The sequence below is a fragment of the Eurosta solidaginis genome, chromosome 4 (genome assembly GCF_040869045.1).
Source record: "Eurosta solidaginis isolate ZX-2024a chromosome 4, ASM4086904v1, whole genome shotgun sequence".
NCBI lineage: Eukaryota > Metazoa > Arthropoda > Insecta > Diptera > Tephritidae > Eurosta > Eurosta solidaginis.
The window spans coordinates 242289261-242311804 of NC_090322.1; the positions used below are offsets into that span (position 1 = coordinate 242289261).

A 22544-nucleotide genomic window follows, 5' to 3' on the forward strand; every position below is an offset into this window, starting at 1 on the left:
AATATATAGTGAACAGATACCTAAGCGGATTTCAAGATAAATATAAAATAAAAGAATAGGCACATATATACTTTGTGTGAGGATACAATCTATGACAACGAATCCCTTATTTCAACAATATATTACTTAAACGTAAGTTTTTGATGAAATTTTATGAAATTTTAAGCTTCTTGCTTCAAAAAAGGGACAAAAATTACAGTTTATATGGGTATACAATATGGAGTATAAGCATATGGTGAAGTTTGAGGGAGATATTGTAACGAATTTCGAGAAATTCCGCTTATTTGCAACCTTCTGCTTACGTTCATATCCCTAAAGTATTTAATAAAACACTCCAATATTCTGTATTACAAAATGGTCTTTATTAGACTACTTTGAAAGTACTTCGCAATTAAACTTCACTTCGCAAATGACAGCGTGCTTAAATCAAACTGATTGCATATTACTCAGCTTTCGCTGCTTTTATACTCTGTGCACAAATGTCTAGACGTTTCATCTGCTAGAATTTTCTACTTGGTTAGCAGCTATAAACTACAGATGCACGTTTATAGCCACTCGCATAGCCATATCCGCGTGTATATGTGAGTAATACTTCCACCGATGATTGCATACTTTTGTGACTATCTCAGATATATGCATGTGAATTTGTAGTTTATAGTCTATCGCATAGCCATATGCGTGTGTATATGTGAGAACTACGGCGCTGACGATTGCATACTTTTGTGAGTATCTCTCCGCTGCTTGTATGAACATATGTGTATACATAATGATTGATTTGTTTATGTACGTACAAGTGACTGCTTAGTATCGACTTAGAGATGATGTTATCCCTTAGTGTTGCTAATATTCTTCACAATATGATAAAAATCATTTTTTTCTGAAAAATCGGTTGACATATTCTATAGTGGTGCGATCCGGCCGGTTCCGGCTAAGGTCTAATCGGACACCTAAATACACCCGCTCACAAAATTCAATCTAGATATCTCAAAAATTGAGGGACTAGTTTGCATACAATGGCTAAATCAACTCATGTGTTCATCCTGATAATTTCGGTATACTTAGTGGTGGGTCTATCTATTTTCCTTTAAGGACTTACAATTTTGAGATTCGTGACGAATTTTAATATACCATTTCATTTTCATGAAAGGTATAAAAGCATTAGGTGGCAATCCTTGGCATCAAACCTTTCAATAAATATCATTTTTGAAATACTTCGTGAAATTCTATTCTTTTAAAACCCATTTTGCCATTTCTCATTAAATTTCAAACACGAAGTTCTAATAAGTGGCAGCCTTGTCCAAGTATTCGGAGCAGCAAAAACTAAGATAAAGCTAACAATGAAGCATGCTACTTATAGAGAAGTTTTAATGAAAATGTGTCAAATAACTTTAGAAAGAGTAGGGCATATATAAAGAAATAAATATAGTTAAATTAAATTGTAAACTCAGGTGACAACACCTCATAAAAATTATAATTTTTTTGGAATGACGTAAAATACCTTTCGCACCATTTTGATTGTGTGCATATTGTCATTAATTTAAAAACAATGTCAAATATGTTGCAATCCTGTAATGCCATCACTGGTGACAACATTTAGGTATAACTTTTTATACCCAATGGTAGGTAGTGAATCGTGAATCGAAAAATATGTTGCTCATACGCAGCGTTGGTCAAATACAATACGATTTTGTGTGAAAGAACTCATTGATACACCCAGCAAAAATTTCCTAAACTCAGTAGGGGATATCGCTATGTTTTGCAAGCAGTGCACGGAATGCAAAGATTGGACGTATTGTCAAGTCACAACAACAAATGACACGCAAAAATTGTATGCAATCCGTGCAATATATGTTAAAGCTATGTATATTTTCATGAAACTAATTGTAAGAAATGAAAATGCAACTCTATTATCCAAAGGTACTCCTCTCAATCCATTAATTTTGCTGAAGAAATATTTAAACATGTTTTTCATGATTCTACGTGATATTTTTAATTTTCTATGCCAATATTTTGACGCTTGTTACTGCTGCATGCTATAACTCCGCAATGGTGTGCTATCGTAATATTGCATATGGTATAAACAGTTCGTGCACCTTGCAAGACAAAGCAAATCGCCCAAATATTTTCAAATGACTCAGAGTTATGTAAATCTACAAATTTTTCCAAATATTGAAGTAGATGTATTGAAAAACAATCGATTTATAAATATATATAAACATTATTGTTTATATATTTTTTTTAAGTTCTAGAAGCATGAATCATAACAACATCAGATGCAGCGGCTCTGGGACTGTTTGAGAGAAAAGTTCTTCCAAAGATTTACGGACCTCTATGCGTTGGGGAGTACAGAGGAAGATCTAAAGATGAGAATGTATTTTTATCGGAGCCTACCTATGGAAGCAGTGGAAGAGGCGGCCCCCACGTCGCTGGAAGGACCAGGTTGCAAGCGATTTAAATTCGTTTGGTATGATCAATTGGCGCCAGTTAAATGAACGGAAGCGCCCCTTGTTGTTTAAATGGTTAAGCGCCAAATTAATTAAGTAAAGTTAGTAAGTTAGTGAGTAAGTTATGCTCAAATAATAAGGTCAACCAGAAGAAGACAGAGCATCTGTTTTTATTTTCTCATACCAAGCCTCATAGCCCCTCCCTTCGTACGATTTTGAAAACAAAGTTCATTGATTCATCTAAAAAATATTTATTTTAATTATCTATTTGCAATAACAACCAATTGTTTTCACTGTTAAATATTCAAGCTCATATGCGAATTTTCGAAAAAAGTACCTTGTTTTCTTCGTCCTCATGTGATCTCGAATGTCATCTTAATTTTAGCTGACAGGTTGATAAATTGTTTACTTAACTGACACCTGAAATAATATTTTGCCGCTATTCATTGTTGATTTTGGCAACATTATTTTTTTTTAATTTGAAAGAATATTTTTAAATTACATTTTTTTTGATGACTAATGCGTAAAGAATTGAAATAGATTGAAGAATTACTAAAGTAATGCCTCCTTTTAATTTATGAAGATGTCAATTTAATTATCTTTTATATCTTTTTCTTTACAATAGCTCAAACTATATTTCTTTTATTTTTACTAGCTTGCTACACTGAAAGAAAAAGACTGGTAAAATCAACCGAAATACGGGTCAATTCAACCGAAATTTCTGGCAATTTCTATCCATCGCAACAAGATGTTGAATCAACTGCGCACAAATCGTTGATTCGTAATTGACCGTTTTAGTAGTCAGATGAAAAAAAAAAGTTGTCGCGACAGCTTTGTATGAAAGTAACTATGTTGCCATATAAATATGTAAATAAATGTAAGGCGCGATAACCTCCGCAGAGATTTTAGGCCGAACTTCTCTTTCAATTTGCGTCGTGCTCATTTTTAATTTTTCTTTAATATTGGCATATGAGTTTTCACTGAGAGCATTTCATGGCAGAAATACACTCGGAGTGCTTGCCGAACACTGCCGAGGGGCTACCCCGCTTAGAAAATTTTCTTCTAATTGAAAAAGCTTGTTTCTAAAATTTTGATGTTGCTTTGCCCGGGGTGTGAACCCAGGGTCTTCGGTGTGATAGGCGGTGCACGCTACCATCACACCACGGCGGCCGCCATATAAATACGTAAATATGTGAATACATAAATACGCATGCTTGCTACATATGCATACATATGAATATAGAAATGAAAATAGTAGTCACAAAACTGATTCTCAATTCTTTCAGTTGCAGCTCAGCTCACTCTCAATTTCTTCTCTCGCATGTAGTTGCCACACTTGATTGTTTCGAACAAAACTTGTAGTATAAATGTTTGACATAACATTTTAAATAGAGAACTTGTAAGTCATGGAAAAGTAAAGAATCAAATCGCAGGAAGGTAATTCACTACTGGAGTAACTTTACATGTAATTCGGCAAGTTTAATTTTCGTAACACTTTAAGTTGAAACGATTCCAAAACAACTCAAACTTTTATTTTGTCGGAAACATCAACATTTTGCTTTATTATCTTATTAGATTCGTGCGCGTTAGTTAAAATTCGTAAAAACTTGAACAAAATGTTACTAACTTTGGAAAAATCCTGTTCGTTTAAGCAAAACTTTTGCAACAAGAGGGCGCAATTTGGCATTTTGCTTGGACGAGAAGTTGCAAAACTGTACCCGATAGATAGATGTCCCGGTATCTCATAATTTTTTGCACAGTAAATTCAAAAAAGGGTTTTTTCATTTTGTATTGATAACTGAAAAACTAGTTTTTGTTGTTTTCCCATTTTGTGTGTTTTTTCGATTTGATGGTTTTCTTATTTTGGTGTTTTTTTTTTTAAAAAGTGGCACCATCGTCATAAGTACAAAGTAGAGAGCGCAGTTAGCGTAAAATTCTCTTTGAAATTAGCTCATGTATTGACAGTTGATCGCCCGCCGTTGAAATGACCTGTAAGATCAGTTGTGTTAACAGAAAAATCAGTTAGATTGATTAGGAATCTGTCAATTTTACAAAATTTGGTTAATTTAAGAGCGATAATTTCTCTTCTGTTGAAATGACTAAACTAATTTGTTCGCTTGACATAGAACTCGGTTGAATTAACCATAATTCGATCAATTTCACCGAATCTCCGTTAAGTCAAGAACAACAGAACCGATTTGATTCTGATTTTACTAGCACCATTTATTTCAGTGTATTAGCTGTTTTTCGTGCTTCTTGGCAAGTTTCAATACGAAATTGTGGAAATCTCGTGTGGAAGCAGTGCCGTGAAACTTGAATTATATCTCAAAAATCGATTTCAATCTAATATGAAAGTTTTCTGGCGTAGTGACACCTAGATCATATCGACTCTATGGCAAAAAATGAATGTCCCCGAAAATGGTATACTTGACATTTAAGACTGATGTAAAGCCAAAAGTCGCCAGGCTTCCTCAGTTTGGTAGCCGAAGAGCATGCAAAGAACAGCAATAACAAAATCAAGCAAACTGCATCGACTAGTTTGTATTGACATAATGGATGCGATGGGAAAAATCCACTGCTTATGCAATTGGTATCTTAGTAGAAACAACTTTATACCCTAATATAATAAAGAAAGAGGCAACACTTGCTCCAATAATATTTTAAACTATATCTAAGAAAATTCCTTGAAACCTCGTATTGCAATGATTTCAACGCTCAGAATCTCACGGAATTTTGAGTTGTCCATTGTGGACAGAACTCTTTGGGAAACAGAGATTCTACATATATACTGACCTTAACTCAGAGGACTGGTTCGAGGATGGATGAAAATTTGATGACGGAAAAACAAGAGCTGGATTCTATAAACCAAAATTGAAGAAATCGATACAAATTGGATGCTACCTGACTATTTTTCACGCAAAAATTAATGTAACAAAAGTTTGCGTTAAAAAATGTATAGCCAAAGGCTTATCCCCGAGGAGTATACTCATTATATCAGACAGCCAGGCAGTGTTATATGCCTTGCAATATTACGTAGTTACTGTTACGCTAAATTGAGGAACGTGCTGCAGTCCTAAATGATCTGGCATCCAACAACATGGTTTTGTTTGCATGGGTTCCCAGGTAGAAAGGACATGAATGTGATGAACGTGCAGACATTCTAACCACGCATGGCTCACAAAGTGACTCATAATAAAGGTTTCTCTATATTAACTGGAAAACGAAGCAGTCAGGCGACATTGGATTGAATGCCCAGGGCAAAGCCACATCAAATTATTGATACTTCCAGCAACGAGAATATCAGCCAAACTTATTAATATAAACAGGAGGACCTACGAACTCTCACTGTTTACTATACGGGATTCTGAAGTCTAAGATATCACCTAAGTAAGTTAAATCTAACCAATATATAAATCTGTCACTTTTGTGTGCTGGAGAATGCTGGTTAACATTTCCGATGTTCCACACGAGCGGCGCAAGTCGTACGCAATAATAAGATTGGGCTTGTTTGAACAGCTGTTAGCTACGCAATACAACTTTTAATTAAGCATGTGCAAGAGCTTTGAGGCATTTCCCCGAAGTTTGGCAAATTATTTTTATTTCTAAGAAAAATTTTGGTGAATTAAAGTCATAGTTTAATTTATTTATTGATATTTGGGAAGGTATTGCGCATTCATTAAGTACGTGCTGTTGAGCACTATATATGTATATTCTTGATACTTAGAAAATTTAGCCAAAGTTATTTGAACAACGTGCCCTTTGGGGAAGTAAATCTTTGGGATTTTTAAGAAAAATTTAATACTTTGTAAAATTGTGTTTCATTCTACGCCCTAAATACTTTGATAAATTGAGCCGATACCACTCACTACTCTCTAGTTTATTGAACGTTTTGGGACCATCTCTTTGGTGGAAGATCGAGAATATCAGATGGTTTGACGAATAGATAGCCACAAAGGAATTTCTCGCTTTGGACGTGGATACGTTTTGGGTTGGTTATGGGCAAAATAACAAAAAACAAAAACCAAAAAAATTAAAAACGCTGACGAAGTGAGTACGGAACCATTTGATGTTCTCATTCTCGAGCACGAAAAATGACTATGATGACGGCGCAACGCCGAAACCTGTTTTTCTACAAACCAAGTTTGACAAGAGATGATGGAAAATCATTCCAATATACGTCAATTATTTACCCCTTCTCATAATCAATACAACAAAATTAAACGGAAAAATTTCATTTGTCAGGCACCACTAGCTTTGATATGAAGTAGTTAGCTTTTGGCCTAAATGAATATTAAGAATATTTGGGTAATAGACCGACCTATTTGGAATATATTATATTTATGGTTAGTGAAGGAGAGCGGTGGAGGGAGTGGTAAATTGAGCGGGATGAAGAAAAAAGATTGAGGGAAAAGGAGATTGAAAAGCAAAGTCTAAACCAGATGGAAAGTAGAAGGAAAAGTGAGGGAGAGGCAAGAGAGAGGAGACTGAAAAGTTAAAGGCGAAGAGAGTGTATAAGGAGGGAGAAGAAAGAAAGGTAGTGAGAGAAAAAGTAGTGGCAAATGAAGTGGAAGAAAGAAGAGCAGGAGTGAGAAATTAGATACGGGCCGAGATAAGAAAATTCGTACGATATTTGTAATCTTTCGACAAGTTTTATGTATCTCCCCGACGAGTTACTAAGAGCCTGGAAATTTGAAACATTCTTCAGAGAGTGCAATAGCGATCACAAAAAGTTTCGCTAGGCGGCACCAGAGCAAGGTGTTTAGAAAAATCGTTTTACAGGAGAAAGGGAAAATGTTCGCTAGATGGCCCTTGTATCGATTTTATTAGAAAATTCATGAGATAATTGGAATTTTGCGACAGATTTTTAAGTAGCTTACCTGAAAGCAAGATACTTATTTCAGAGTTCATAGGGAGTGTAATAGCTAGTAAAATAAATCCTGCTAGGAGGCGCACGCATCGACTTACTTACAAAAGTCGTACGACAAGAGAGAAGAAAACATTGCGATCAAGTTTTAGGAAACTTCTCATATCGGGAAAATGGAAGCTATAAATAAAGAAACACATGTCGATATTTATATGCGAAAATATATCGGCCGAGTTTTTCCCAATTTTTCGTTTTAATTTCTCCCACAAATTAGCTGGATGGAAACTACATGTTTTATACCGACTCCGAACGGCAGCTACGAGGCAAATGCATTTTAGTTCAATGAAGAAAAATGTTTGATTTGACACGCTGCCAGAACACTACGGAGGCTCATAGAGAACGAGAGAAAATGCAAGAAAAAAGGAAGAATGGAATAGTTGGTACACGGAACAAAATAATTGAAAAATTCATATTAGACTTGGAATATTTTCATCGATTTTTAAGTAGCTTCCCAGTGCTTGCAGAGATTTGTGCATTAAATGTCACAAAAATATACGCTAGAGGGCGCATGGATCGATATAGTATTAATAACTCTTAAGCTTTAATCAAAAAACGCCTTCGTTAATAAAATTTCGTTACTAGATATTGAAATCTTTGAATGATATATCTCAAAATTGCTGGTCCATAGGAATATTTGCTGAACTTTCCAATTGTATGAAACTCAAACAAACTTTATTAAATTTTTGCCTTGGTTCTCGGAATACTTTACTCACAAGTAGCCATTATGGATCATCCTATATGTTAACATATATCCGATAAGATTGATTGTTCATATATAACAAATTTTCATCATAGATCTTAGTAGGATGGCCACATAGGAGACATTTTTTAAAGTCATAAATCATATAAAAGCTTAAAACATGTAGAAAAAGTAAGGACGGGACTGTCTTCGGCTTTGACTTCATTCCTTTATGAGCTGAGCAATAAGCTTATTCCATACGGAATTTCCGAAGAATAGGTTGTTTAAAATATGTGATATATAGAGAGCCATATTTTCGATATATATAATATAAATAAGAAGATGATAAAAAAATTTTAAGGACTACCTTTATATAAATGAACCAAAAAATAGAAGGCAATTTTTCTTTTAATACAAACATAGTCTTGTTGAATGTTGACTGAAAAACTTTAACAATAGCTCATGTAAAAGAATTTTGGGATTTGTGCGTTATGTAGCTCGAATTTTTTGATCAAACATTGCACGTCACCGAGTTTTAAATTATATTTCAGGTTTCAAGTCTCCAGATATCCAGGAAGTTAGTTAAAAATCGATTGCAAGATTCCCAATTTAAAACTAGTTTTCTCAATATCTCAATCCATGCTCCACCTAGCGGAATTTTTTTGATAAAATATTACATTGTCACCGGGTTCTGACTTACGGCCCAAGCTTCATGTCTCTAGCTCATCGGGAAGTTACTCGAAAAACAATCGCAAGATTCCCCCCGTTTTTAAAGGATCTTGACTAGCGCGCCACCTAGCCGAACTTTGTTTTCTATAAGTTGTATTGTCACCAGGCCTCTAACTAAGTGCCAAGTTTCAAGTCTCTAGGTAACCGGAAATTAGTTAAAAATGGATTGAAAGGTTCCCAAATTAAAGTTTGTTTTCTTACTATCTGGATCCGCGTGCCACCTAGCGATTTTTTTTATCAAATGCTGCATTGTCACCGTGTTCTGACCCATGGCACAAGTTTCAAGTCTCTAGCTCACCGGCATGTTACTCAAAAATCGATCGCAAGATTCCCATCGTTTTTCAGGGATTTCAATTAGCACGCCACCTAGCGGAACTATGTTTTCTATAAATTGTATTGTCACCGGGCCTCGAAGTATGTGCTAAGGTATAAGTCTCTAGGTAACAGGGAAGTTAGTTAAAAATGGATTGAAAGATTCCCAAATTAAAATAAATTTTCCTAATATCTCGATCCATGCGCCATCTCGCAGAATTTTTTTGATAAAATGTTACATTGTCACCGGGTTCTGACTTTCGGCTCAAGTTTCATATCTCCAGCTAACCGGGAACTTACTCAAAAATCGATTGCAAGATTCCCCTCGTTTTTCCAGGATTTGTAGTTATCTCACTTAGCGCGCCACCTAGCGGAATTTTGTTTTCGGTAAATTGTATTGTCACCAAGCCTCGAACTTTGTGCCAAGTTTCTAGTCTCTAGGTCACCGGCAAGTTAGTTAAAAATGGATTGAAAGATTCCCAAATCAAAACTTATTTTCTTAATATCTCGATCCATGCGCCACCTAGCGATTTTTTCTGATCAAATATTGCATTGTCACCGGGTTCTGACTCACGGCCCAAGTTTCTAGTCTCTAGCTTACCGGCAAGTTACTTAAAAATCGATAGCAAGATTCCCTGCTTTTTTTCCGGGATTTTCAGGGATTTTCGTTTATCTCGATTCCTCTGCAACCTGGCGGCAGTTTGTTTTCCACGAATTGTAGTGCCATCGACTCGCAAACTATGCGCTAAGTTTCAAGTCTCTGGATCACCGAGAAGATAGTTAAAAATCAATCGCAAAATTTCCATTTTAAAATAAATTTTCTGTATATCTCGATCCGTGCACCACCTAGCGGATTTTTTTCACTTGCATTGTAATGTCTCCCAGATTTGAACTATGTTCTAAGTATCAAGTGTCTAGCTCAACGGGAAGTTAACGAAAATGACTTTTCCGTGGGTCAAAAATTCGTATGGAGATGAGGGGACAAACATCAAAGGGACTTAATACAAAGGTAATAAAAATAGATCGGTACTTTGTGTTAGCATACAAAGTTTCACGGTTTTTGTGGTCCGCACGAGATAGGTATGACCACGAAATACTTATCTGATCAATATATGACGTATACGTAAGCATTTGGTAAAGTTAGAAGCTTCTATCTGTTAAAATGGGGCAGAAGTTACGAAAAGATCCATATATGAATACTCGGTTTGTATGGGGTATAAGTAAATATATGACCGATGTCTACGATTTTTTCAGACAATAATGCATGCCCCATTCGCAAGCATTTGATGACATTTTGTTAAAATGGGGTAGAAATAACGAAAAGCTCCTTATCTGAACAATCGGTTGTATGGTATATATGCTACATATACCACAGATCTTTACGATTTTTACGGGCAACAATAAATGCGAAAAGGTTTAAGGAAATTTGAAGTTTCCAACTGATAAATTATGGAAGGTATTGTAAAAAACTCTCTTTTCTGAAAAAAGGCCTGTATGGGGGATATATGCTATATTGGTCTGATCCAGACGGTTCCAAAAATGTCCAATCCGACACTAAAATATACCAGCTGACAAAATTTCATCAATATATCTCAAAAATTGCGGGACTAGTTTGTGTTCAAACAAATAGACGGACATGGCTAAATCAAATCAAATCATCTGATCAGTTCTACAAAATCATAAAAAAAATTTTACATTTACGCCCGGGTTCTCGTATTTTCAGGTAGGACGTATATGTTTGGATGCAATTGATTGGCTTTTAATAAAACAAGGTGCTAATTTGAAAAAAGCTCTAAAAATAGAAATAAATTAAAATTCTAATTTATTTTCACATTTGTTCACACTATTCTCCTATCTTTTTGCTGTTCCACTGCTACATAGCTTTGTACATATATATTTCAAATTAATTTATTTTTCCTCTTTCTCAAAACTATTTGTCAAAGCTGCTACCTAATTGCACAAACACTGCAATTTTTATACCCTGCTGTACTTGATACACAGGGTATTATAACTTTGATTGGATAATGGTTGGTTGTACAGGTATAAAGGAATCGAGATATATATAGACTTCCATATACCAAAATCATCAGTATCGAAAAAAAATTTGATAGAGCCATGTCCGTCCGTGCGTCCATCCGTTCGTCTGCCTGTTAACTCAATAACTTGAGTAAATATTGAGATATTTTCACCAAATTTGGTACACGAGCTTATCTGGAGCCAAAATAGATTGGTGCTGAAAATAAGCGAAATCGGATGATAACCACGCCCACTTTTTATATATATAACATTTTGGAAAACACAAAAACCTGATTATTTAGTAAATAATACACCCAGAATGTTGAAATTTGACGTGTGGACTGATATTGAGGCTTTTGATACAAATTTGAAAAAAATAAGTTTTAAATGTGCGTGGCACCGCCCACTTGTGATAAAATCAATTTTACAAATATTATTATTCATAAATCAAAAATTGTTAAACTTATCGTAACAAAATTCGGCAGAGAGGTTGCCTTTGCTATAAGGAGTGCTTTGAAGAAAAATTAACGAAATCGTTTATGGACCACGCCGACTTTTATATAAAAGATTTTTAAAACGGTCGTGGACGAATAAAATAAGCTATATCTTTGCAAAAAAGAGCTTTATATCAATGGTGTTCCAGTTCCCAAGTGGATTTATAACAATAAATGGGAAAACTTCAAATTTAAAAAAATGGGCGTGCACCGCCCCTTTTATGACCAAGCAATTTTCTATGTTTCCGGAAGAAAAATTAGTTCAGACTAGAACCATATGTATATGTATTATTGCGCAGCCTTGTAACACTATTAAATACACAAAACATCAACAACAGCGTTTCAAGTGTACAGCTGAGAATGTGATTGGTCGGCTTCACCCGAACTTAGACTTCCTTACTTGTTATTGTTATTATTATTATATATTTAAATGGCTGCATTTACAATTAGTCGTTTTGTTTTCTCATTGTTTTCGTGCCTATTTCTTTTGCTGCTATTTATAATAAATAATTTTGGTTTTGTAGTGGCACATAAATTTTTACTAACGAGGCACGAGGAACAAAGCATATAATTAAAATTAAAAGGTGCATGCAAATTTGACATTTTTAAAACAATTTATGTACACTTAAAAAAGGTTTTTATATGAGAATTCTACTTTGGTTTTTATGTAGTAAATTTACTTGTATTTTTTTTAAATGCAAATAGAGGCGACTGAAAATACAAACTAGGGGGACTCATGTAACCGTATAAATGCCTTATAAAGTGTGTAAACGTATAAATTTATCTAGTTTACGCACGAGCTGTCAAATTTTGTATGAAAAATCATTTACACAATCTGTATAAATTTACGCGCACATTTCATTGTGTAAACGCGGTAAACTCAAAGGAATGCAACCTTGCAGACATTACAGACGGCATTTTCATGAAAAATCTCCAACATCAGCAAGTAAAGGCGTTTTAGTTTTGATTTTTCACTTAATCTTGGCATTTTTTAATTTGCATAACAATCAAAAAAATTTTGTTTGGCAATAATACAGGTGATAAACAATCAAGTTTATCAAGAGTATTACTAGGTGCGTTCATATAACCGCGTGTGTAAATGGATATAATTTTACACCTTATAAGTTTATATGCTATCATGAGTCCCCCTACTAACGGGCGACGACAACACGAGAGTACAAACGAGTATTGGCTTTATTCTAAACGAGTGCAAGTGGTTGACGGCGGAGTGAAATGCTCGCATACATACATAACTTACTATATAGTAGAAATTGTTGTAAATATGTGTATACATACACTAAATGAAACCATTTTTATAAGTATGTATTTATATATAAAAGCAAACCAACATGCACATATGTACATTTGTATATTTGCACTTCTAAAGCTGCACCAAGAATTGCAGCTGCAAAGTTGGCAGGTGATTGTGCAACAACAAAAAGTAAATAAGAATTTTTGTACAAAACTTGCAAGGCATCTACATATGTATGTAAGATGCCCTGGAAGAAGAAGAAGAGCTTTACGAAAAAAAAAAAAAAAAAAAATAAAATAAAATCATTACGACTTTCATTGGTGGGGTAGACGCGATAACGACAACGATAATGACGACAATTTCTAATGACGACCGCTGTAGAGCATTGAAAACTACAACAGAGTCGTTGACGACAACGATGACATTGCTTGGTTGGTTTGTAGGCAGCTGAGCTCTGGCTGGTGGTCGATCGCTGGCAGTGACAGGGACAACGACAACGACATCAAAATTCATTTGTGAATGGAAATTTGTAATTTCTTTGTTTTTAAACGGTTTTATTTAGCTTGACTCTGTGTAACGTTGTTTACGAATTTTGTAATTGAAATTTAAGTAACTTCTCGATAGGCTGGACAAAGCTTGAAACTTGGAATATGGTACAGAGCTTAATGGCAATGAAATAAAAAGAACAAAATCGCCGATAGGTGGCGCAAGGATCGAGATATTAAAAAAAATCGTATTTGTGGTCCTATCTGGCTCATATTTGGAACACTTTTTACATACATGAATTGAAAGCGACGTATGAATAAAATAATTTTAAAAAAATTTTAGTTAAGCGGTATTTATTTTTCTGATCAACGCCCCTAGTTTCTAGGACCTACTTAATTATTTTATAGCTTTTAGTATTTTTATTATTTAATGTAGGTACGGCTTCAGACCTGGTAAATCTACCATCGACCAGATTTTCACAATGCGCCAAATCATGGAAAACACCCGTGAAAAGAGAATCGACACACATCACCTCTTCGTCGACTTTACAGCCGCCTTCGACAGCAGAAAAAGGAGTTGCCTATATGCCGCTATGTCTGAATTTGGTTTCCCCGCAAAACTTATACGGCTGTGCAAAATGACGTTGAGCAACACCATCAGCTCAGTCAGAGTGACCTTCTGTCGTGCGATTTCTTTAATTTGATGCTGGAGAAAATTATACTAGCTGCAGAACTTAACCGCACTGGAACAACATACTATAAAAGCGTGCAATTACTGGCATAAGCTGATGACATTGATATCATCGGCCTAAACACCCGCGCTGTTAGTTCTGCTTACTCCAAACTGGAAAATGAAGCGGTAAAGATGGGTTTGATCGTGAATGAGGGACAAAACGAAGTACCTGCTGTCATCGAGCAAAGAGTCAACGCATACGCCACTTGGCAACCACGCTACTGTTGGCAGCCATTTTTTCGAAATAATAAAAGACTTTGTTTATTTGGGAACCAGCATCAACACTAGCAACAACATCAGCACTGAAATCCAGCGAAGAATCAATCTTGTCAATAAATGCTTCTTTGGACTAGGTAGGCAATTGAAAAGTAAAGTCCTCTCTCGGCGAACGAATCATACTCTACAAGTCACTTATCGTACCCGTCCTGCTATATGGGGCAGAAGCATGGACCATGACAACAGCAGATGAATCGGCTTTGGGAGTGCTCGAGAGAAAAGTTCTTCGAAAGATTTATGGACCTCTACGCGTTGGCGATGGCGAGTACCGAAGAAGATTTAATGATGAGCTGTACGAACCATACGCAGACATCAACATAGTCCAGCGAATCAAAATGCTGCGGCTGCGCTGGCTAGGCCATGTTATGCGAATGAAAGATGATGCTCCGGCCAAGAAAGTGTTTCTATCGGAACCCGTCTATGGAAGCAGAGGTAGAGGGCGGCCCCCACTCCGTTGGAAGGACCAGGTGGAAAACGATTTAAACTCCCTTGGTGTGACCAATCGGCACCATTTGGCGGAGCGAAGGAGCGACTGGCGCGCCTTGTTGGACGGCCATAACCGTGTAGACGGTTAAGCGCCAATTAAGTAAGTAAGTAAGGTATTGTTTTCAGTAAAGCTGACTTTTTTTTTTAAATTATTTTATTTGATAAATATGCCTACGTATGTATGTATGGGAGTGTTATTTATTTAGATATTTGATTATTAAATTTTATGTGAAATTACAAGAAGAAATACAGACTAATCCCCATTCTTAATTTTTTTAACTTTTATGAAAAGGAAATGGTATATTAAGTTTGTCACGAATCTCAGAATTATAAGTCATTCTCCTTTAAATGATAGACCCACCAATAGGTAGACAGAATTTATTAGGATCTTAGTTGATTTAGCAATGTTCGTTCTGGCTGTTTGTCTCTCTGTTTGAACGCAAACTAGTTCCTCAGTTTTTGGAATATCTCGATGAAATTTTGTCAGCGGGTATATTTTGTTGTCGGAATAGACATTTGTCGGAACTGATCGTATCGGTCCGCTATAAAATATATCCTCCATACAACCGATATATCAGAAAAGGGGCTTTTTTGTTATATCTTCCTTAATTTATCAGTTAGAAGCTTCAAAATTCACCAAATGCTTTGGTATAGGGCATATATTGTTTTTTGGTAAAATTTTATAGATCGGTGGTATATATAGCATATAGCCCATACAACCAATTGTTCAGATAAGGAGCATTTCGCAATTTCTACAAAATTTTAACAGCTATAAGCTTAAAATTTCACTAAATACTTGAGTTTCAGATGGATAGCGTAATTTATTTGTAACGCATGTAAACAAAAGTTTACAAATTCAGGTCAACTTTTGGAGCTGAGCAGATAAGAACGATTCTTAACTGTATTTGATATGCCGAATTCGAATCTGTATTCAGTGTTTTAAGATTGATTCTAGCTTCCGAGTTCTCGCATGATAGCACCATTGTGCTGTTATAGCAGCTTCTAAATAGTGGCACTGCTTGATAAGTCATTTCAACTGTAACTGTAAAATAATATAAGTGATTAGAGCAAATAAAAATGCAGATACAGTGTTGCAAAGTTGATTCAAAGTGTTTTTGTGACGTTTGTGGTTGTTATATGATTAAAAAAAGTGGCAAAATAATAACAAATGCGCTCAAAGATGCGTATCTGCACTACTTTGGTTTCATAGTAGCAGACACTCATAAGTCATGGATACCGAAATTTATTTGTAACGCATGCAAAACAAAGCTGTATAAGTGGTCAGAACGTGAGGACTTTTCCTTTTCAATGCCAGCGCCCCTAGAGAGAACCTAAAAACCATGTAGATGATTGCTACTTTTGTTTGATGAAAGTTACGGGTATAAATGCAAAAAAAAATAAAAAAAAAATATAAATATCCTGATTTATCATCACTATCCAAGCCAGTTCCACGTACTGCTTATGATTCATTGCCAGTTTGTCCAAGTATACGAGAAAACGTCCTGGAAACCTCAACTCCATCACCCCCGAGCAGTGAAAGCGACTTTGTCATGGAAGCGACACATTTAATTTCGTAAGATGAACTAAGCGAGATGATTCGTGATTTGAATTTGTCCAAACAAAAAGCAGAGTTGTTAGCATCACGGTTGCAGTAATGGAAATAGCTAGACTGTCGAACCCAAGTTACTGTAAACAGAAACAGAAATCAGGCACTTCGACCGTTCTTCAAAAAAGAAGACAACATAAGTTAGAATGTCTCTAAAGATGCATTCTCTGCATTCCCATTTCGATTTTTTTCCCGAAAACTTGTGTGATACCAGCGACGAATAAGGAGAGCGGCTATACCAAGGTCTAGCCAACATTGAAAGATGATACCAAGGATTTTGGGATGAAGGCATGATGAGCAACTACTGTTGGACTCTAATACGCGAAATAGATACTAAACAATACAAAAGGCAAAGTTCCACCAATCTTCATTTCTGATTTGTTACTTTTAAGTTAATAAAATGAATATTATTTGACAAAAATCTTTAAAAATGAATTTACTGACTGTATTAAAAACTAGAATCAATCTTAAAAAACGGAATGAAGAATCGGATTCAGCGTCATAAAGTGTCTTAAACCCACTTTTAGTTGCCTAGATCCAAAACCGTGCATACTTGTGAAATTGTTGAGCACCATTCATGAAAGGTATGAAGTGTTCAGCACAGCCGAAGATAGCCACGTCCTTACATGTTTCTGTTTTAAATTTATTTTATATATTATATTTAATTTCTTTTTTTGGCTTCAATTTTTTTTAAACCTTTGATTTGAAATTCTTCATTTATTTAAATGTTTAACAAATAAAAATTATTCCATTCAACGGTGTTTACATTTACATTCATCATTTCTTATATCTTTTAGGGGTTAATTTTTCTTGTGTTAGTATGTCACTGCGACAACGGTCACTAAGCCAGCCATGGCCACTTTAACGGTGATGCTGATGGCATTAGCGTCGGCTGCGCATTAAATACAATTCTATCACAAAGTTGCATACAGATGTACATACACTAATACATATATACATAGATAATTATTTATCAAATTCATTAACTAAATATAAGTATTTGCATGTGTGGTTTATTTATTTTGCATTACCCTTTTTTCAGCACATAACGTTGAACTACAATCCAATTAAAAATAAATTCAAAGTATGTATACAAGAAATTAATTAAAAATAAATAACACAAAATAACTGATCTTCTCTTAGCTTCTTCACTTTATCGTTGGTATTTTACACACTTTTTCTTAGTCGTTATTCGCACTTTCTTTTGGCAACGTTAGCTTTATTCAATTATGCATTGCTTTTTACTCTATTTGCTTTTGTTTTGTTTTTTGTGCTTTTGTTAAATTCTTTCTTGTTTTGCTTTTTATTTCATTTTCTATTTGTTTAGTATTTTTATTTATTTATTTTTTTTTTTTTTGTAATCAACTTAATTTCTTTTCAGCCCGTTTTTGTACGTCCGCAGCGCTTGAAGGTGTCGAAGTAACTAACTCACCTACATTAATGACAGCAAATATTTCAAGTGCTCGAAAGTGCGATTGTCGTCGTCATCGTCGTTTTATTGTCGAGCTGTTTGCCGTTAGTTGCCGAGATCTTATGCACAGTTTTACCGAGCCGAAAACGATTTGTGTTGGTTGAAGAAGAAACAGCTGCGTTGTCGTCCATACACTGAAAAACAAAAAACAACAATAAAAATTAAAAAAGAAAGAGAAACAAATATATATGTAAAATTGGTGCATGCTACGTTTGTTGAGTAGGCAGTGCAATTGCTTGTTATTTTTTGTTGGCGCTCGTACGCGCTCGCGTATGAGCAACTAATTTAACAAACAGCAAAGCATATGATTTGACACTACGCTGAGTACCTACAAACCTCGATTATTCTTGCTATACATTATTCATCTTAAGTGTATGTAGTTATGTATGTATTTACTTAAATATTTTATGCGCCCCATTTGCCCTGCTTATCCTTCGTCCTTACACTCGTCAAGTGGGCGCAGTGAGCTTTTTTGGACTCGTTTCGCGCTTGAAAATTTTGAGCAAAGCTTTTTGCCTTTGTAAGAGCGCAGCGCCAAAAATATAAGTGGTTAGCACTTTTTGCTGCTATCAACATTAGTCTAATATACTATAAAAAGGAGCAAAGTTCTTAAATTATTTAATATTGCTTGTAGTAATTTCAAACATGACATACCATTTTTTATACTCAGTTGAGCAGATCTCACAGAGAATATTTACTTTGATTGGATAGCGGTTCGTTGTACAGGTATAAAGGAATCGAGATAGATATAGACTTCCATATATCAAAATCATCAGTATCGAAAAAAAATTTGATTGAGCCATGTCCGTCCGTCCGTCCGTTAGCGCGATAACTGGAGTAAATTTTGAGGTATCTTGATGAAATTCGGTATGTAGGTTCCTGGACACTCATCTCAGATCGATATTTAAAATGAACGATATCGGACTATAACCACGCCCACTTTTTCCATATCGAAAATTTCGAAAAATCGAAAAAGTGCGATAATTCATTACCAAAGAGGGATAAAGCGACGAAACTTGGTAGGAGAGTTGAACTTATGACGCGGAATTGAAAATTAATAAAATTTTGGACAATGGGCGTGGCACCGCCAACTTTTAAAAGAAGGTAATTTAGAAGTTTTGCAAGCTGTAATTTGGCAGTCGTTAAAGATATCATGATGAAATTTGACAGGAACGTTACTTGTATTACTATATGTATGCTTAATAAAAATTTGCAAAATCGGAGAAAGACCACGCCCACTTAAAAAAAAATTTTTTTAAAGTGAAATTTTTACAAAAAATTTAATATCTTTACAGTATATAAGTAAGTTATGTCAACATTCAATTCCAGTAATGATATGGTGCAACAAAATACAAAAATAAAAGAAAATTTCAAAATGGGCGTGGCTCCGCCCTTTTTCATTTGATTTGTCTAGGATAATTTTAACGCCATAAGTCGAACAAATATTTACCAATCCTTGTGAAATTTGGTAGGCGCTTAGATTCTAGGACAATAACTGTTTTCTGTGAAAAAGGGCGAAATCGGTTGAAGCCACGCCCAGCTTTTATATACAGTAGATCGTCTGTCCTTACGCTCGGCCGTTAACACGATAACTTGAGCAAAAATCGATATATCTTCAATAAACTCAGTTCACGTAGTTATCTGAACTCACTTTGTATTGGTATAAAAAATGGCCGAAATCCGACCATGACCACGCCCACTTTTTCGATATCGAAAATTACGAAAAATGCAAAAAATGTCATAATTCTATACCAAATACGAAAAAAGGGATGAAACATTGTAATTGGATCGGTTTATTGAAAATGAACCTTTTGGGCGTTTATGCCAAGATTATAACCCGCACTCAAACACATTTGATAGCTCGGACTCCCTTTTTTCTATAAAAAAGATTGTTCTCACCTCTCTTAATTAATGTATAATACGTTTGCTTCTCTTCTCGTTAAGTATTACGCTTGGCTGATGAAATTTCTTCTGTAGCTGAGCAGTCTCAGATCGTGACGCTTGACAAACCGCTGCCCATCAAAGACTCGGCAAAATAAAAAAAAGAAAAAAAAAAAGTTATTATATATATATAAATCGATCGCGTGAACAGGATTAGCCTGGTTTCATTGGGCCACTTGAGGGCAGCGCGCTGCCACAACGTCCATTAAAAAAAAAAAAAAAAAATATTACTTTAGAAAAAAACTTTGTAAAATGGGTGTGACACCTACCTACCTAAGTATAAGTGAATGGAAAAGTTCTGTAGGGCGAAATCAAAAGCCCTTGGAATTTTGGCAGGAATACTGTTCGTGGTATTACATATATAAATAAATTAGCGGTATCCAACAGATGATGTTCTGGGTCACCCTGGTCCACATTTTGGTCGATATCTGGAAAACGCCTGCACATATACAACTACCACGACTCCCTTTTAAAACCCTCATTAATAACTTTAATTTGATATCCATATCGTACAAACAAATTCCAGGGTTACCCTAGGTTCATTTTACTACGAGGTGATTTTCCCTTATTTTGTCTCCATAGCTCTCAACTGAGTATGTAATGTTCGGTTACATCCGAATTTAGCCTTCCTTACTAATTTTTATGGATAAGCATTATATATTTAAATTTTTAATGAAAATGATGCTTCTTTTTCATAATTCGTACACCTGTGTGCAGAATATTAGCAGCAAGTTTGATGAGTAATTTTTTTCTTTTATTAACATGCTTAAATTAGTTTCACTTATATATTTGTACATATATATGTAATACTCTTTTATACTAAATAATAAAACAAAAATGTTAGGAATATGCTGGTACCCATTGTTGTTTTTGTTGTAATAGTGCTTTGCGTAGGTGCGGCTACTCACAAATTGTCATCAATATTCTCTAACAGGAGTCTGAGGAAACTTGCAGTTTCCACAGAGGTGGCCCAAAGAAAAAGGGATATAAGAGGCGTTGGTTCTACATTGCGATTGAAAAGATGGTTGGTGTCATGTAAGGACACGTTAGAAGCGGGACGCATATTATGTACATATCTCGGGGTTGATTTTGCGTAGGTAAGAGTTTAACCCATTAAAGTATTCAGCTCGAAGTTGAGCTAAAGCGACGCGCCTATCTTTGGAAAGGTTGGTTTCCTCTACTGCGCGTTTGGGGTAATGAACCCGTTGTTTTAGTTTTTTAAAGATCAGCCAGATATGTTTATCCACACCATTTAAAAAGATGGGAACCGGTGCGTATACGTAATATTTTTGTTTAGAATATTTGGTATTCAAGAATAACATACATATGTATGTATATACAAACATACAAGTGAAGCTAATATAAGTGATTTAGCCTTTAAATCAACGATACCAGTACGCACTTTTGTGCACACTAGTGTATGCTCTCAATGGAAATGGACAAATTATATAGATATATTAGAAGACCCGGCAGACGTTGTCCTGCCCTAAATTTGGCCTATCTGCATACATTTTAATAAACTTTTTCCGTCTTACTATTATTTTCAATCCAACCGGACATCGATACTATTCCATGGACGGGCTTGGAAAGGTAATATCCCTAGAATTATAGTTTCTGAAGCGATTGCCATAGTCGTCATCCGGATCTTGTAGTTTTGAGAATATAATGAGGCTTGGAATATTTTTGCGGGCTAGTAGTTTCATGGTACTAGTTTCCGCAACGTACCAAATATATGGCAAAGCTCCAGCTATTAGGAGTTATACAGCTGTCAGATCTAGAAGCAGTAAGTGGGTTAAGTCCTAGGAAGCTTATAGTATTTGCCATGAGGACGGAGTTATTTTATAACATAGGTCCTGGTTTTTGATAGGGTTTTTCAGTTTAGTCGTTAAAACAAAGTTCTGGTAACACTACGGACTCATTCAGTCTATGTAAGATCGTCATGGACTGGTCAGTTCCACCTAACCTAACTTGGCAAAGCACAACATCATCGATAATACTCGCCAAAACATTTGAGAAGTGTCCTTCTATCGTTATAAGCATAACAGATCGATATTTTTGCGAAACCAAGTTGATAACTTTTCGATAGGTTGCGGGTTCGAACGAGCTCAAGGCCCAACAATAATTTTTTATCATTATTATTGTTATGATAAATTTTTTCTTAATTGAAAAATTTTTTAATTAGAATAGAAGAAAGAAAAAATTTAGACAACTGCCAAAGCTCGTTTTATAGATCCATTTCGGGAACTGCTAAATTCCTTCATCGGCAACGTTTAGGCGCCGCTGCTATAACCATTCAGCCATCACAGCGGTTTTTTGTTTGTCTTCATTAATCCTACTTCTATTCTGGTTCGTGCCAATTGATATTCACAACACTGCGACATCTGTTGCAGAATGGATGTGAAAATTGGACTTATTTGATGGCAATGCTGCCATAGTGTCATATTTTATTGACACTTTTTCCCCGTGCTCTGGGATGTATTAATAATTTTTGTTTTTATATCGCCCTACTGAATTTAAGATCGCGGGTTCGAATCGAGCTCAAGGCCTAACAATAATTTTTTATCATTATTATTGTTACGATAAATTTTTTCTTAAATTTTTTTGATAGTTAATTGATATTTTTTCGGTAACAAGTAGATAACGCTAAGCCTCGTCGGCCGCACGTTGATAACAAACCTTTCTTTCCCTTTCCTCTT

General features: G+C 35.3%; 1 protein-coding gene across 4 annotated transcripts in view; it reads right to left on the reverse strand.

The window, feature by feature from the left end:
- Tob (Transducer of ERBB2) overlaps nucleotides 1-17858 on the reverse strand; it is a 128018-nt gene extending 110160 nt beyond the window's left edge. For 3 of the 4 annotated variants that reach the window (XM_067785282.1, XM_067785284.1, XM_067785283.1), the window contains exon 1: nucleotides 17468-17858. The gene's annotated coding sequence lies outside the window, so the exon portion shown is untranslated. Of the gene's footprint in view, nucleotides 1-16989; nucleotides 17397-17467 lie in introns of those variants that run through there. The other variant, XM_067785286.1, reaches the window with a different exon arrangement.
- Between the last annotated feature and the right edge of the window lie 4686 nt (nucleotides 17859-22544).